A 17,800-nucleotide genomic window follows, 5' to 3' on the forward strand; every position below is an offset into this window, starting at 1 on the left:
TTCTTCAAGACTCGGTGTTTGAATTTAAAAGGTTGACAATTGATATTATATTGAATACAGTTTATTATCAATAGGCACAAAAAAAATTCGACTGAATTATAAGTGACACAAGGAAATGTGGAGGCTGGGCCCTTTCATCTCATGTTGGCTCGATCCAGAACATTGACTGTCCTGTTTTTCCACTGCCGCTGCAACCTAGCTGAAGCTCCATGTTGCAAATTGTGTTGGCAATGCTGATTGTGGATTAGGTTAGTATTTACTTCCTGATGTCTCCTAAATCTGCAATGGCCTAAAACATTCCCTTAATTTTGGCACCCGTGGTGCAAACTGCCTTTCTTTTGTGGCACTTATAACTTGTTCAGTCACGTCAAATGTCAGTAGGAAGACAACGGGATGGAGTCTCGTGGGATGTTGAGCATCGTAGAATTGATGTAAACCTTACGAGGAAGAAATTTTTTGTGTTTTTTTGCCAGTTTTGGAGTAATTTTTTAATGATTTATTTTTCCAAGTTTGTTCTCTATTTTTTCCTCATGCCATAGTTTTCAGTGTAATGTTGAAAATGAAATGATACCTATCAGTTATATTTTTTGCACATTATTACTGTGTCTTTCAGTCAGTATAAGAATTGGTATACCAGGTCTTGGTGCTGTTTTCAGTTATTTCTAACACAGTCCAATTTCCTGTCTCAAAAACCAGTTCCTTACCTAGCGAATTTTCTCATGCAAAGTTCTTATACACATTATTCATTCAGGAATTCAGCAGAGCACAACCACAATGCACCATTTTCAGCTTGGCAAATAGGATATTTGCTTTTTCAAGAACTTCAGATGACCTTTTTCCAAAATGATCTTTCCTTTCTTCTATTAACAGTTTTTAAGTTTTCAACGATTGAAGATGGCTGCTGTTGGGAAGCAAGAAGCAATATTTAGATGTGAACACAGTGGTTTTCAACATTATCTTCTTGTCTTATCCAGTTTGACCAAGGCAAAACCTGCAGACCACAGTCCTTATTTCTATAGCATATAAACCATAACTAGAAAATTGCTCAGCTCTTTTATGTGCATTAATAGCAATGTGATAACACGCTATGTAATGCTATAAATACAACCTCTGACAAAGTTCAGTGAATAGTCCTGTAACATGAATGTAGATGAACTATGAAGGACAGTTACCTTTCTGTCCTTTGAAATAGTCACCTCCCAGAACTATGCACCACTGAGCTCCGTGATACATGTCCTGGAAACTTTGCATGAAGTCTTCCATTGGGATGGTGTTCAGAAGCTGCGTCATGTGTAGTTATGTGTCAGGAATATCGTCAAATCTCTTCCCTTTCAAAGCGAGTTTGAGTCAGGGGAATATTAGGAAGCCTGAAGGATTGAGATCTGGTGAGTATGGTGGATGCTCAAGTTGCACCACCCCGTTTTTTGACAGGAACTGTTTGACAATATTGGCTGTGTGTGGGTGAACGTTGTTTTGAACAAAAAACCAGGAACCTTGTTGTGTATACTGGGGTCATATCCTGTGTTGATGTTACATGAAATGGTTCAGAATTTCAGCGTACTGTGCAGCATTCGTTGTCATTCACTCAGATAAAAATTCCTTTTGGATAATGCTGTGACTATTGAAAGAGGTGATGAGCATCGTTTTGATGCATGGTTTTTTGGCTCTGACCTTTTTTTGATGAGGTGATGTTGGAGAACACCATTCCATGCTTTGCCGTTTCATTTCAGGGTTGTACTGGAGACACCAGGTTTCATCCTCAGTGACAATACAGTTCAAAAAATTGGTTGTCACATCCTCTGCTTTGGTCATCAGTCCAGTGATGGAGCAGAAGACAACATGTTTTCCTCTTTCCTAACTCCTGGATAAGGATTTGTCACACTGATTCATGGTTCATCTGCTGTCTTGCACACAGATAATCGATGGGCGTTTGTGATTAATGTACTCACTTTCTCAATGTGTTTGTCGCTGACGGAGGTCGCCGTCATCCACTACGGGGATTGTCGGAAACCTTTTCCCAGCCTCGTCGAAAACAGCCAAACCTCTCAATCACACACATCATGGACAGTGCTTGATCCCAATAAACATGTACCAGCATTGCATGCATTTCTTTCAGTGTCTTGCCAATCTTAGCAAAAAACTTTAAATTGATCATTTGCTCATTCATTGTCCTGTTCTCAGTTGAGAACCAATGCACTAAACAAGCACTTCATCCAACAGGTCTAACGCGGAACACAAACGATGCTCAATGGAACTATGGTGAGGGCAGGTTGTCAACACCGGCCGCTACACAGTTACAGCGTTGTGAGTCGCCAATGTTGCCCGATCGACCGGTCTGACTTCATTCACTGAACATTGTCATCAGAGGTTGTAGAACCAAACTTCACTATCTACATTATTTCATTATATGATGGTAGGTCCCCCATTTCAGAGAGGTACACTGCCATTTGTGGAATATATCTTGTACAGTCCCTTCACCCAGCTGACAGTTGGCATAACACCATAGGATCACTTACAGCTGCACAACTGCACTAATAGGCTGTTGTATTCATGCATAGGTTCAGTAGTTATTTTGCAAATGCATTCTTACACACCTTCTCTTTCTGAATAGGTATTTGCCAGATGTGATAAATTCAGTAACTATACCCCCACCCCCACCCAACCTCTGATTCTTAACAATCAAACTTCAGCTGAAAGCGAACTGTTCACAAATTTCAATGTCTGTGACATCACATCTCCTGAATTGTGTGTGTCATACAGTAATATCATTTTGCAGGTGCCTTCAGTGGATAGTGTTTGCAAAATGTGTTGTGACTAGAGCTGGTAGGGAAGAAATAATAAATTAAAATGTCTTTGCCTGACGCTGAAGTTTTACTGTGTGATAGCGGAAATATAGCTAGGAATAATCTTGATAATCTTTTTTCTTTCATTATTTTACGGGGAGTGTCAATGAGAAAAAGTTTCAGAAAGATTTGAAATTAAGTGTAAAATTTGTTGGACATTTCTAAGTGCTCTCATTCTTGAGTACTGGAATAATATAGTTTGGGTAATTTAAGCAACGCAAATTATACTGCTGCAATACATACAATCAGCTTCTAACTTAAATACTTGTCTTACCGTGTTATACCTTTAACTCAAGATTTTTAAGTTCAGTCGGTAATTTCATGAAATACTTAAAAATCAAAATTTTGTTGCCACTGGAAGTCATTAAATAGGCAATCTGCAAATGTAACTGGATTAGCTTCAGGCAGTTTAGTATTAGGGATTGGTGCATAAGTTAATAGCATTGTTGTTTTGCATGTTAATATTGTGGTTGCTATGGGTTTGTTTATTGGTTGTTATTTTTTACATGTAGTTCACTGTTGGAGATAGTGACTGGAGCTGTGGATGCTAGAAATGGAGTGTCAAGTGGAGAAATCAAAGTGTTTCTGACATACGCTTCTGTTTGATGTCAGTAGAGGGGTAACAGCAGTGAAAGCAGCCAGAAATATTTGTGCCCTGTATGGAGATAGTGCCATTGGAGAGGGCATGCCAAGAAAATGGTTTTCTTGTTTTATGGAGGATCGTTTTGACACTGATTCTTTAGGGTCAGAAACACCTTCGGGATTTGATGAATGTTGTTTAAATGAATTAATCCACAGTGATCTTTGTCAGTGGACTCGAGAACAGGCAAAGATGATGAACTGTGATGATTCCATCACCATGTGACTTTTTCATGCAGTGTGGAAGGATCAAAAACTGGGCGTGTGGATGCCAAATGCTCTAAGCCAAAATCACAAGAATCAGCAGCTGGCCATGTGTGCATCTCTGTTTGCTCATCATCAGTTGGCTTGTGAACAACACCGACCATTTCTATGCTATATCGTTACAGGTGTTATGCAATTATAAGGAGAAAAGGAGTGGTTGAGCCCAAACAAAAGGGCAACTCTCCATAGAAAGGCCTTTGCACAGTCAAAGACGATAATGTTATGCATCAGGTGGCACAGTGAGTGTGGTATACTGCAAATTGCTTCCCTGAGGTGTAACCATCACTGCTGACATTTATTGTCAATGATCGAGGCATCTTGTGGACACGGTCCAAAAAAATGACCAGGAAGATAGTGTGAAGTGATGCTCACAATAATGCCCACCCTAATTCTGCTAGACCGACAAAAAACATGATACAGGAGTTGGATTGGGAAGTCATTTTGCACCAACCTTATTCTCGTGACCTTGCATCCTCAGATTTTCACCTTTTCCACACTCTTAACAGCCTTCAAAGAACTTCTTTTATGGCTGAAAATGTGCTCTGAGTATGGCTTCACAAGTTTTTTGCTTCAAAACCACATGATTTCTACAATCACAGGATCAAAAAGCGTTGGTAGACTGTTGTAAATAGTGAAGGAGAATATATTATTGATGACTAAAGTCTCTGTTACATGTATTTATTGTCTTTATTAAACTTGTGGTAAAATGCTGTGAACTTGTGCATCAACCCTATAATATAGATACCAGTATCTGTAAATATTTACACCTGCCAAAAGCCTCAGTAACCCACTTTTTACTGTGTGGATTGCTGTAGGACATGCAGCAAGTGAATCATTGAAGTCCTGGAAGGTACCAATGGTGATATGCAGTTGTGACAGACTCCAGTGCTGTGGCCAATTTTACTAGTTTTCTCGTTGAGGATCACTGGCATGAACAGCATGATCGAGGTGATCGAACAGATTATTGATTGTGTTTCAATCTGGAGAATTTGGTGGTCAGAGGAGTAAACTAAAATCATCCTGGTGCTCTTCCAAACAAGCATGTACACTGTGAGCTATGTGACTCATTGCATTGTGCTACTGGCAGATGCCATTGTGCTGATGGAAAACAAAATGTGTGTAGGGATAGACATAGCCCACAAGGATGGATGCATACATGTGTTGATCCATTGTGACTTCCATAATGCCATGAAAACATTCGCCAGACCAGTAACACTACCTCCTCTGTCCTGGAAGCTTTAGCCTTCAGATGTTGCATGCCAACGTCCATCTGTCCAATGGAACATAAAAACATGATTCATTTGAAAAGGCCATATATCACTACTAAGTGAACATCCAGTTGCAGTATTGGTGTGCCGATTCCTGTCTTCATTGCTGATAAACAGTAGTCTGCATGGGTGCTTGAACCAGGTGCCTGCTGTGGAGGCCCATATGCTGCAACAGTGTCCACTGAATGGTCGTTGAGGAGGCATTGTCAGTAGTCTCATTGTCCATGTGGGTGATCAGTTGCCCAACACTTACACATGTATTCGCCAGTACCTGTGCTGCACTACAGTTGCTTCAACTCTGGTTTTGGGCAGTGCTGTTTTGCCATGAATGGTATACTTTAACCAAAGTGGCACAAGAACAGTTTACAAACTGAGCCATTTCAGAAATGCTTCCACCTTTGGCCTGGAAACCAGTGATCATGCCCTTGAATGTCAGATAAATTGCTTCGTTTCTGCTTTATGACAATGACTGCAATGTTTTCCATGCCCTCCTGGTATACTTTATATACCCTCTACTGCTAGTGTTGTCCCCTCCAATCTACAAGTGCTTATTGCATGTTGACATTGAACATAGGCAGTGGTCACATTAATCTAACTGGACCGTGTAATAGGTTATTTTGAAGCACTAATTTATCGCAGATGTTACTTTTTGAGATTGCTGTAAATAAGTACACAAAGTAGAGTTAGAATCGAAGTACTGTAGATAAGATATATGTAAAAATTCATCCCACTAACTAGATCAGCCAGCGTGCTTTCCTTCTACACACTTAGAATGGCAAAATTGGTCCGTACGTGGGTCACTTTCCCATTCCTGGAATTTATCCACGAACCTCTCTGCTGTTTCAAGCAATGGGAAAAATTTTGAAGACTACTTTGTGATTCCAGAAAGAAAAAAAGTAGTATTTTTCCATAGTGTTAAGAGCATTTTTATTCATGTAACTGATTATAACCTATTAAATCTCATTTCCAGTATTACAGTGTTATGTATGAAAATGAACTGTACTTGTCTTATTTGATAAAATGTACAAATGTTTCTTGCAGTATTTTCTATATTAAGATCTAATAATTAGATCTTAATACAGAAGATACTGTAAATACAATTAGATTCTAATTGTTCTTGTGAGAGTGCAAGTTTTGACAAAACAGAGGGAGAGAAATGAGGTAATCTAGCTTATTTCAAATGTTTGTTTTCCTTATTTTCAGATTTGCTCCGTTGCGGTCTTTATGTGCGGATTTTTTAGATTGTCTTTTATGAGGTATTCGGCAATAAATTGTTTGGCTATTATTTTAGCAGAAAATATTTTTGAGTGATTATGTTTTTATGATGAATATTTGCAGTTGATCAACATATATGCTAATTTTCCAAAAACTTGTTTCAAATATATTGATACAATTTTATCGCTATTTACTCCATTATTTGTTTATTGTCTGGGATACAGAAAAGAATGGTTTCAGCAAGAATGTTTACCCTTTGAAACATGAAGTCTTTTGTTTGATGTTTTCAGATGTAATTCTCATTGTCTATTGGCTTTAAACTTTTATTTTTATACTTGAATCCTTATTGCTGTCAAAACAAATATGAACACCAGTTAAGCAAGTTTCAAAATGAAGTTGGGAGCAGTAAACCCTGCCTCCTGATGTGTGTTAACTATAATTAACTCTTGTGAAATTTGACACATTGCTGTTTTTATCTGTCCTCCATGATTGGATGAAGAGAATAGCTTAAGTTACAGTAAGCTGTATATAATATATTTATTGCTTTTTGCTTTATCCAAAGTGCAATCTTCAGATTTTGGTGAACTTATTGTATGTTTTTCAAATTGTGTTTGTGCTGCAGAGATTTCATTTTCTTCAGAACTGTCAAGTTTTGGGTTCAATGCCATAGTATGGTGACGTTACTCATTTTTCATTGATCAACAAGTAAGACTGCTCAATACAAGGCCTGGCATAAGGTGGAGCACCTGGAAAACATGGTCAGATGTCAATGTAACTTCGTAAATGTACATGTACACACCATTGACGAGTATGTAACTGATTAACATTGCAGTTCTCAGTGACAGGTAGAATGAACATCAGACTGCATTAGTGGTGTTCTTGTTTAGTGTTATTAGCTGGCCCTATAGGATATGTAAAGTGCGGGAACATCATCAGATCTTGAGTGATCATGATGATGTTGCATAATCATGTGTGAAAGTGTTATAAAGTACCTGACAGTGCTTGAAAGGGGCATCTTCTTGGGCCTCCATTTGGCTGGCTGATTGAATAGTGCAATATCCAGATCTGTTGAGCATTTAGTTAGGACAGTGGCCTGGTGTTGGACTACAGGGGAACATGAGGGCAGACATATTTGTCAACAAGAATCTGGTCAAGCATGAAATGAAATGAGCGTATGGCATCGTTGACCAGGAGGTCCCATCTGGGGAAGTTCATCCCCAAGTGCAAGTCTTATTTCAGTTGATGCCACGTTGGGTGACTTGCGCATTGGTGAGGAGGATGAAATGATGATGAGGACAAAACAAAACACCCAGTCCCCAAGTGGAGAAAATCTCCAACTCGGTCGGGAATTGAATCTGGGCCCATTTGCATGGGAGGCGAGCATGTTACCACCCAGCTAAGCAGGCGGACTCCAGTCAAGCATGTCTGACCAGCACAAGGGTAAATCATGTCACCAAGTGCATCTTAACCCCTTAACATCGGTGTTGGTCATATGAGAAAAATCAGTTTACTCTGCAACATTCTGTTCTTTCTGCACCACTGGACAGAGACTAGGAGCAGTCGGACTAGATTACCATTCCGTGCTTAGGCTGCTGTTTACACCACAACACAAATGAGTGCATTTGGATTGGTACTGTGACAGTGAAGTGCAACTGTTGATGGATAGTGTCACATTGTGTTCAGTGATGAATTGTGCTTGTACACTACCCCAGTGAACATAATTGCCAAGTATGGAGACAGCCTGGAAAAAGATCGCTTTCATCCAATGTTGGCGAGGCACAGAAGTATTACTCATCCAGCCTGTTATAGGTGGCCATCAGTTATGTCTTCTGGTCATGGCTGCTAGTGATTGAGAGAATTGTGATGGCACAATGGAACGTAACTGATACCCTGCATCCTCGTGGTCACCTTTCATGTGAGAGGTTTGTGGTACCATTTTTCCACAGGACAACACTCATGTACATGTGGCACATGTCACTATGAACTGTCTGTATGATGTTAAGGTACTCCTGTGGCCAGCAAGTTCCCTGACAGAACAAGTGTGCACCAATGCAGACATCAGTCTATCCAGTGCCAGTATCTAGGATAGTTACAACATATGTGGGCCAGCTTGCCTCACGATGGGATACAACTACTTTATGGCACCCTTCCCAACCAAATCAGTGCATGAATACAGGCCAAAGGGTGTGCAGTGTCATACTGATAAGTGGACTAACACTGCTAATTTCTTGGTAAATTTGATTCGATTATGTAATCAGTGGAATAACATCACCGAACCTTCAACAAGCTGTGTTTGCGTAGTGTTGTCACTGCTAACAGACACGCAACACTACATGAAATAACTGCAGAAATCATTGTGGGGTGTACAAAAAACGTACCCCGTAGGACAGTGTGGCAAAATTTGGTGTTAGTGGGCTATGGCAGCAGATGACTGACACAAGTGCCTTTGCTAACAGCATTACATTGCCTCCAGGACCTCTCCTGAACTTGACTGCATCTGTTTGTCACTAGATTACAGGGAAACCTTAACTTTGTCAGGTGAGACCCAGTTTGTTGGGAAGAGCTGATGGCAGGGTTAGTGTTGTGCAGACCCCTAGCAGTTGCTCCATAATGTTGTGGGCTGTATTTATATGGAATGAATTGGCTTCTCTAGATGTTTGGCTACTTGTAGCCATTCATGGACTGCATGTTCCCAAACAACGATTGAATTTTTTTGGATGACGATGAGCCATATCACTGGGCATTGTGACAGGCAGAACAAAGTCTGACACGATATTAGGTGGTGTCCTGTAACTTTTGTCACCAGTCATCGCTAATCTTGGTGTAAACAGAATTTACTCAGTAATAAATCATGCCGTCTCTATGCTACATGTTATGGAAAGATGTAACTGGAAGGAAACTAAAGAATTAGAAAACATAAGTTGAAACATTAGGTGACAAAATGACTTTGTATTTAAAGTACAAAAGTAAGGTACACAATGCTAATCAAAATACTAATCAAAAGGTAATTTGTGATGGTGGCACTAAATAAGAATACAGTTCGTATAATACAATAACAAACCAGTACAAGGCAAGAATAACTCAAACCATGGTAAGATTGACATAAACCTATGTATATGAATTAAGGACAATGCGTAACAATAATGGGGAACCATACACTAACAAAAAGGGAATGCTAACACTTGGTATCAGTATTCTAAAAAATCACAAGTTCTCAAAGCATCTTGCTGCTAAAAGTATTAAATATTAACTGAAAAGTGAAGAGGGGATCTGAATGCTTACACTTATGGACAAAAATGTTTAAATAGGGAGAAAGGATTAATGAACAGTCTTCAGATAATTAGATTGGGAATTGGAGGATAAAGTAATATTTCATGAGAATTTTAATGATAGTTTCTGGATACATTTGAGAGGTGTTGATGTTGTTTTCACAACCTCACATGTATGTGTTAGCACTGTCAGAAGGCTTTACAATTACTGAAAGCAGATTCCATTGTTTATTATGTATGTAAGTTTCAGTTGTGAGCTAAATAACCACATTATTTTACTAATTTATTATGCAACTAATTCAGTGTGAGATGCCTAAAGGTGAGATCACATGAGACTGAAAACATAAAGAGTAAGTAATCATAGAGAACTGAATTTAAAGAATGGAAAAGAAAGAAATACCACACACAATTCTGATACATTGTTGTCGTCAGGTACGTACTCAAAAGTTATTATTTTCATGAGCTACAAAGAGCATACATTGCTGACATAATTAAAGTGCAATAAGTTTTTGGAATTAAAAATTCATGCTGTTTAGACACCAAATCAAACACATTAAGGCAGATTCATACTGGCTGTCACATCACATCACAAAAACATTTTCAAGTGCATTTCAAATCGTGGCGTTCACTCTTGCCTTCAAGTGACTATCGTGTCACCTCGGGAAGAAAGTTGTGATGGTGTCATTGCTAAAATTGGGAGTTAACCTGCTATCATTGCATATACTATGTTATAGTTGTGAATTTTGTGTCTTGTTAATTTCTATCATATTATTTTGCTTTGTTTTCATTACAAATTTCAAATGCTACATGGCGACTTTTTTTTTGAGTGTTCTTACAGACATCTGAAAGCGAAAAACTTTTTTAGGATTTACAAAAACAGAATATAACTGATGTCTACATTGTGCATAAAGAACATCGTTAGTTGATGAAGCAGTTTTCATTAAACATCATTTTAATTAAAAAAGCCAGCTCGAATGAATGAGAAAAATACATTGGTTAATTACATTAGACATGTAAGCAAAAGAAACATAATGGATATGGTAAACAGGTTTTATTTATTCCCTTGTGAATATTGTTTGAGGTGTTTGTTTCACTGGCAAATAAATTTCAATGTTTTGAAAGGTTTTGCTTCTCAGCACTGTACCACACAAAATTGAAGAACATATGTTATGAAGTTTGCTTTGGCCATTATTAAATGTTATTGTTGTTGCTTCCTCAATTGTGAGACTATACTCCAACTGAAACTTCCTGGCATTTTAAAACTGTGTGCTGGACAGAGACTCGAACTCGGGACCTTTGCCTTTTGGAAGCAAGTGCTGTACCAACAGAGCTACCCAAGCATGACTCACGACCCATCCTCACAGATTTCTTCTGCCAGTACATCCTCTCCTACCTTCCAAACTTAACAGAAGCTCTCCTGCAAAACTTGTAGAACCAGCACTCGAGGAAGAAAGCATATCGAGGTGTTTCTTTCAATGATGGATGTGCTGTTATTTGCGTATACATGAAGAGAGGTACTGTAGCTGTGCTCCTTTCAAAGGCATAATTTGGCTGAAGCACCTGGGTGCTTATATTTGGAGTGTTTTTTTAATTATAAACACATTTTAACTAATGTGCTATAAATAAAAGTTGCTCCGAAACACTAGTACATTGAGGATCTATTGAAAAGGTGCGATTTATTGATATTAAATGTCAGGTTATGAGTTACTGGTGTTAAAAGTTTTACAAAGCATATGACACAGGATGTAGTTATCATTTTTACATCAGCACTGTGGTGTGTAATGTTTGCAGTGGTGGATGAACAGATGGAATGATGAATACAACTATTCTGGCTTGCTTCGTGCTACCAGTAAAAATTTTATTGTTCACCTCCACTCTCTGGGACTTGTCATTCTCAATAATTTACAAAAAAAGTATGATACATGGAAATGTGAGTTATCTAGTAAAAACAAAATACCTTTCATTGTCTAAAAAATACCGCACATATGCAGACGATATATACTGTAGGAGTGGTACAGACATATTCCTGGTAAATTTTTCTCATTATTTCAGTTACTTTCAAGAGAAAGAAAGTAGTTTACTTTTCTGCCAGTGAATTGTAATTTTTCATACAAATTAGAACATATTTCTAACAACTACCACATTTATCTACCAGTGGGTGAGGAGCTGCTGTGGTACTTTTTGTAATGCATTACAACTGGCCAAATAAATATTTAGTTGACAGTTCCTCACTTTCAAGGAAAGAATAAGACAGCAATGGCTTCCAGATTTGCAATGAGTGAACCAGGTGAACATGTAGAACTTCTTTAATTCTTCTGCTAGAATAACTTAGCAGTCACGGTGATACCTTAGCATCAGAGACATTTATTGATGCCTTTAAGAAAGCTGCTTCAAATGATGCAGGAAGCCTATGGTGATGAGTGCTTCAGCCATACTCAGTGTAACGAATGCTTCACATGGTTTAAATATGGCCAGATAGAAGTTGAAGAATGCTCTTCGACGTCTACTGACAATGCTCATGTCAGAAATATCAATGAAATTGGGCATTCCAGTCGGCAACTGTCTGTTAGAGAGACTGCAGGAGAATGTAACTTTCAGTTGAATTATGTTTTGAAATCCTGACACAATATCTTGAAATGCATTTGTGTTGCTGCCAAGTTCGCCCCCATGGCTAATGGGTCGAGACCAGAAAGACCATTGCCTTGCAGTTTGGGAATAGCTTTTTCAGTATTGACAATGGGTTGGGAAAGATTCTCCTAGACCTTAAGAAGCTCATCAGGTCAGGTCAAATGTGAGAAACATGCTGATAGTTTTCTTTGACTCAAATGATTAGTTCATCATGAATTCGTGCCATGGGGACAAACTGTTAATTAGTGGTACAATCGGGATGTGTTAATTGTAAGAAAGAAACATCTGAAATGTGGTGAGACAATTCATGACTCTTGCATCACAATAATGCACCCAGACATTCAGCCCTGTTGGTGCATGTCTGTAGCACAAAAAACGAAATCCCTGTGCTGCCTCATCATCCGGACTCTCCAGACTCGGCTGCTGTGGACTTTTTTGTTTCCAAAGTTGAAAACCCCATTGAAAGGAAGATGATTTATGACAAATGAGACAAAAGAAAATTTACAGATGACACTTTACGCTATCCAGCAAGAAGTGTATCGAGACTGCTTCTGCAAATGGAAACAGTGTTGGGAAAGATGTGTCAATTGTGGAGGAGAGTACTTCAAAGGACACCATGATCAGTAAATAAAAGGTGTGCCTAGAAAAATATTGTGGACGAAGCTCTGGAATTTTTTGAACAGACCTCGTACACTGCATGGCCATAATACATGATCACATTACAAAGAATTTCAGCTTAGTAAATGCTCAAAGTTTTGACTATTAACTTTGATGCATTTCTGAAAACACATTTCAAAAGACAGTGGAACACGCCTCAACATTTTTTGCTGATTTCTGCACAGACGTTCCTAACCTGTTGACGTAGATTTTTGGGTTGGCATTTCTTGATAAACTTTGTCCTTCATGTATCCCCATAAGAAAAAGTCTGGGGCCATGAGATCTGGAGAGCAAGCAGGCAAATGGACAGGTCCTTCTGTTTACCTTCAATGAAGTATGGTCTAGTGATGCATAATCCCCGAATTCCACACCAACCATTCATGTTCCACTGCCTCTGATGCTCAACTTCCTGTGACCACCTTGGATTTTTCCATTGACCAATAATGCATATTATGTTGGTTCACTTGAACATGATTGGTGAATTTTGACTCACCAGAAAATAAAATGTTTGATAATGTTTCAGTTTCAATTTGTACTAGGGCCATTTGTTAAAATTCAACAGGCTTCTGGAAATCATCCCCATGAAGGGCTAGATGTAGACTAATGTGGTATGGATTGAATTTAGTACATGTAATTATTAGAAGAACACTCCTTTGTGAAATTCCTGAATCACGTTCCAGTTGACGTGAACTTGTGCGGATTAACAGTAAATGCAGAAAATACAGTGACTTCCAAATTTTCCCCAGTAGCAGTTCTTTGATAATGTTCTCTTTTTGCAACACCTCCAGATTCAGAGAATAAGTTCACAAGTCGTTGAACATTTCTTACTGGTGACTGTATTCTTTCAGGGTACCGTAAGTTGCTAGCTGATCTAATGTTCTTACGAACTTAACCATAAATGTAAATCTTATCGATTCTCTCATTAATCATGTATTGAGCATCCATGATTACAAAACAAAGTTCTTATGAGGTTTAAATTGGCTTTGGATACACTCCTACCGATGTCAACAAATATGTAAACAAATGAGTATTGTAATGAGAATACAACGAAAAGATCAACAAACCAGCTTACTTAAACAAATTAATTTTATTCATTGAATATTAATAACAAAATAAAAGTAGGAAGAGAGAAGTCATAGTTTGTGAAAAAATTTGCTGTATTATTTATCCAATATCACACCACCTATCACCACTAGCAGATAAACATAGGGCAACATTTATACTCAAAATTGAGTGCCCTTTCCATTTCCTTAGAAGGAAATACACTATCCTATTTTTTTTTAAAGTAATTTTACACTGGAAAACATCGAGCACTGTGACTCTTATGTCCCCTTATGAATACCGCAAATTTTGTATGAAAATATTTTCGATCTCCCCCTTCGTTTCAAAGCAAATGGCTGTGACACTATAAACGTCTCACCTTGTGTATATCTCAAAGGTAAATGGAAGGTTTGAGTGTTAGCTTTTCTAGTGTGATCAGAACTGAAGTTACTACCTAGAGTTTAAATGAATTACCGGCTTATAGGAAACTGTTGTAAAGTATAAACTGGTATTGATGGAAGAATCAATATCAGTTAAATGGTGACTCCTTCAGAATGATAAATGATATGGCATCACTGAGAAGGGGGAGAATAGGACAGGAATTGCAATGTTACCAGTTCCAAACTTAATCAACTTTGTGTTGATCAAAGTACAGGAAAGGGAATTGTTGATTCATCAAAAAGAAGAAAACTAAAATATATTCTGTGCTAAAACTCAAACATATATGTGTAGAACAACGTATAGAAATGATGTAATAAAGTAAACATGTCATTAATCCAAAGACTGTTTTGAACACCTCAGTGGAGGTGCTACACCTTTGCCTTCCTCTTACATTAGAGCTGACTTAGTCGGCCAGTTATAGGTGTGTGTGTGTGGGGGGGGGGGGCAATGTAGATTCTGAATCAGCATGCTGCTCAGTGCAGCAGCTAAAAAACTGACCAGTAAAGATGCTTCAACATAAAGTGAAACCTGTATGGTCTAAATGACTTTCATTATAGTGGCAAAAGTCAGAACATATTCCAGTATTAGTTGTACAACTGAAAATACTAAAGAGAGGCTACCAAAACCAGAAAAGACAACATGAATATTGTGTGTGTACACCCCATATTTTCCATAATATTCAATCGAACCGATTGTCAGCTACATTGCTGCAGTCTATTTCTGTTTCTGATTTTGGCTGCTCTTAGAGTGATGATGATGGGATCAAGCTGTTTATCAATTAAAATTTCCCTCGCCATATCATCATCATCATCATCATCATCATCATCATCATCATCTAGCCACTCTGCATGCCGAACACATTTAGCCTGTGATGAAGTTGTTTTGCTGCCAAGTGCTTCGTGCAAAAGCCTTTGTGTTGGCAGCTGCCCATATACGCCCCATCAGACTGTGTTGGCAGTGATACCATGGCAAATGCAGAACTGTATGTCCATGTTTCTGTGTACTGCATTAGAGACCCATGAAGCATCATGACATGCAACAATTCAGCACGGGCTTGGTTGGCAACATGCAGTATATCTTTCTGCTTGCAAGCCACAGCATGATATCAGTTTTTGTACTTGTTGTGGGTTCTTTGTCAACAGCAGCAACAACAATGTTAATTTCCGAACTGCTAAATTTTCCCCGAAACATTAATTTGTCTCATAGAATGTCTCCAGAGTCCGAACGAGCATGAGGCACAATTATTCTTACACCTTTACCAACTGTGGCTTTAAAGCCACCTGAACCATCACTAGTCTTCCAACATGCTTTCTTTGTATGAACCTGTATTACCCATGTTTTGCCCAAGTAAAAAATGTTCTGACTGGTGATTTTCTTATTTCAACAATATGTCTCAATGCTGTGCCCATGAAGCAGCGATATCACTAAAGTCCATTAAAAATTTTCTTCCATCATTTGTGTGTATGTAAAATATTCTTTGCATTGAGGTAATATTCCCTTTAAAAGTTACAGTTTCACACATTTGCAATATTATTTTTTTGACAGTAGGAAATTCTCTTGTATTATACATAATAGCATGTTAGAGCTTTAATGGTCACACTGGCTGTAATGTTGAAAACAGAGCACCCAGAAAACTATGAAACACTCACTCACTGCCAAAGAATATGTGACATCATGTGCACAAAATGAGCCTAATTCAGTCAGCTTTGTTTGTGACTGACTGTAGGTGAGTGGCTTTACCCCTCAGTTTTATGGCCAGTAGTGGCAGACAGGGCACAGACACACTGATGTGGTGATATTTATCAACAGCAACTGGCATGGGTACAGTGACCAAGACAGTGGCCAGCCAAATGACTGGCAGTTGGTGGACCACATCTCATTTGCATGCTGAATGTGTCACACATTTGTGTGGCTCTGCATAGTGATGCAAAACGAAATGAGCAAATTTGTTGGTAAGTAAGTAAGTTAGTAAATTCATGTGGCATCACCAGTTGGGAGGCTGCTGAACCTGTGTTACTGTCCTGCTCTGAGAATATCTTGTTTGCTACCATTTTGTGAACTTTGCAAGTAGAAAGAGAATTTTTTAAATTTTATTAGAATGTCTGAAAACAGATTTAATGAACTATTATAGAAAACTGAAAGCCACACAAAGGCTATAGAAAAAACAGTGCACAGGAAATGAGAAGAAACTGGTAATATTAAGGTAAGCTTTTTCGTACTGTGTAAATCCTTATTTAAGATCAGTACTTTCACTCAAAGAAATGCAAAGTAGTGGTGAAACAGCACTATCACCAATTCTGCCTTCATGTGATGTTTCTTGGTGTGACTGTGTCTATGTGCAAGTTTGCAAGGAACTACTTCGTGTAAAGTTGTGCTTTTCGGTGTTCAGCCAAGTTGTTGATGGCATTTTTATGCACACTATTTCTTCGACTAACCCAGTGATTGGTTATATGTCCTTATCGTGAACAATTTCCTTCCTATGTTAAATGGAAAAACTGCGGAAACTCGTATGTTTGTACGTATGTATATATTTCATTCTGACACAGTCTGTCCAGTCATGGCTGGACGCAGATCTAGTGATAGTCATCAAACGAAGTGTTGTGTTACAGTAATCGCTGCGTACACACTAGCAGTGTTGGTGTTTATGCATTTATTCATTAGTATAACGTGTCTGTCTGTGTCAACAACACCTTTGGTGCATTTTTTTAGAGTTTGCACCGTCATTCTGAGAAGTGCTCATTTTCTTAGTGTTATCCACCTATGGTGGATGAGATCGCGGAGAGATGTCAATACATAGACTGCCGGACACCAGGCTTTGTTTAAATAGAAACTTCTGTTGCAGTTTATTAGGTTTTGTTACAGCTTTAATTTTGTAGACTTATTAATTACACTGTATTAGAAACTTGAAATTTGAATGATAATACTGGTCTCCTTTTTCATTTCTTGAGTATATTCGAGACAATGGCTAAGCAGGGATGGCTAGAGGACAAATGTAAGGATGTAGAATCTTATCTCACTAGGGGTAAGATAGATACTGCCTACAGGAAAATTAAAGAGACCTTTGGAGAGAAGAGAACCACGTGTATGAATATCAAGAGCTCAGATGGCAATCCAGTTCTAAGCAAAGAAGGGAAGGCAGAAAGGTGGAAGGAGTATATAGAAGGTTTATACAAGGGTGATGTACTTGAGGACAATATTATGGAAATGGAAGAGGATGTAGATGAAGACGAAATGGGAGGTAAGATACTGCGTGAAGAGTTTGACAGAGCACTGAAAGACCTGATTCGAAACAAGACCCCGGAGTAGACATTCCATTAGAACTACTGACGGCCTTGGGAGAGCCAGTCGTGACAAAACTGTACCAGCTGGTGAGCAAGATGTATGAGACAGGTGAAATACCCTCAGACTTCAAGAGGAATATAATAATTCCAATCCCAAAGAAAGCAGGTGCTGACAGATGTGAAAATTACCGAACTATCAGTTTAATAAGTCACAGCAGCAAAATACTAACGCGAATTCTTTACAGACAAATGGA

General features: G+C 38.5%; 1 protein-coding gene across 2 annotated transcripts in view; it reads left to right on the forward strand.

The window, feature by feature from the left end:
* Positions 1 to 6,422, forward strand: part of LOC126268129 (OCIA domain-containing protein 1) — a 47,729-nt gene extending 41,307 nt beyond the window's left edge. For both annotated transcript variants that reach the window (XR_007549093.1, XM_049973660.1), the window contains exon 7: positions 6,218 to 6,422. The gene's annotated coding sequence lies outside the window, so the exon portion shown is untranslated. The remainder of the gene's footprint in view (positions 1 to 6,217) is intronic.
* The last annotated feature ends 11,378 nt before the right edge of the window (positions 6,423 to 17,800 follow it).

This window comes from Schistocerca gregaria, chromosome 4, assembly GCF_023897955.1.
Source record: "Schistocerca gregaria isolate iqSchGreg1 chromosome 4, iqSchGreg1.2, whole genome shotgun sequence".
In the NCBI taxonomy this organism is placed as follows: Eukaryota; Metazoa; Arthropoda; class Insecta; order Orthoptera; family Acrididae; genus Schistocerca; species Schistocerca gregaria.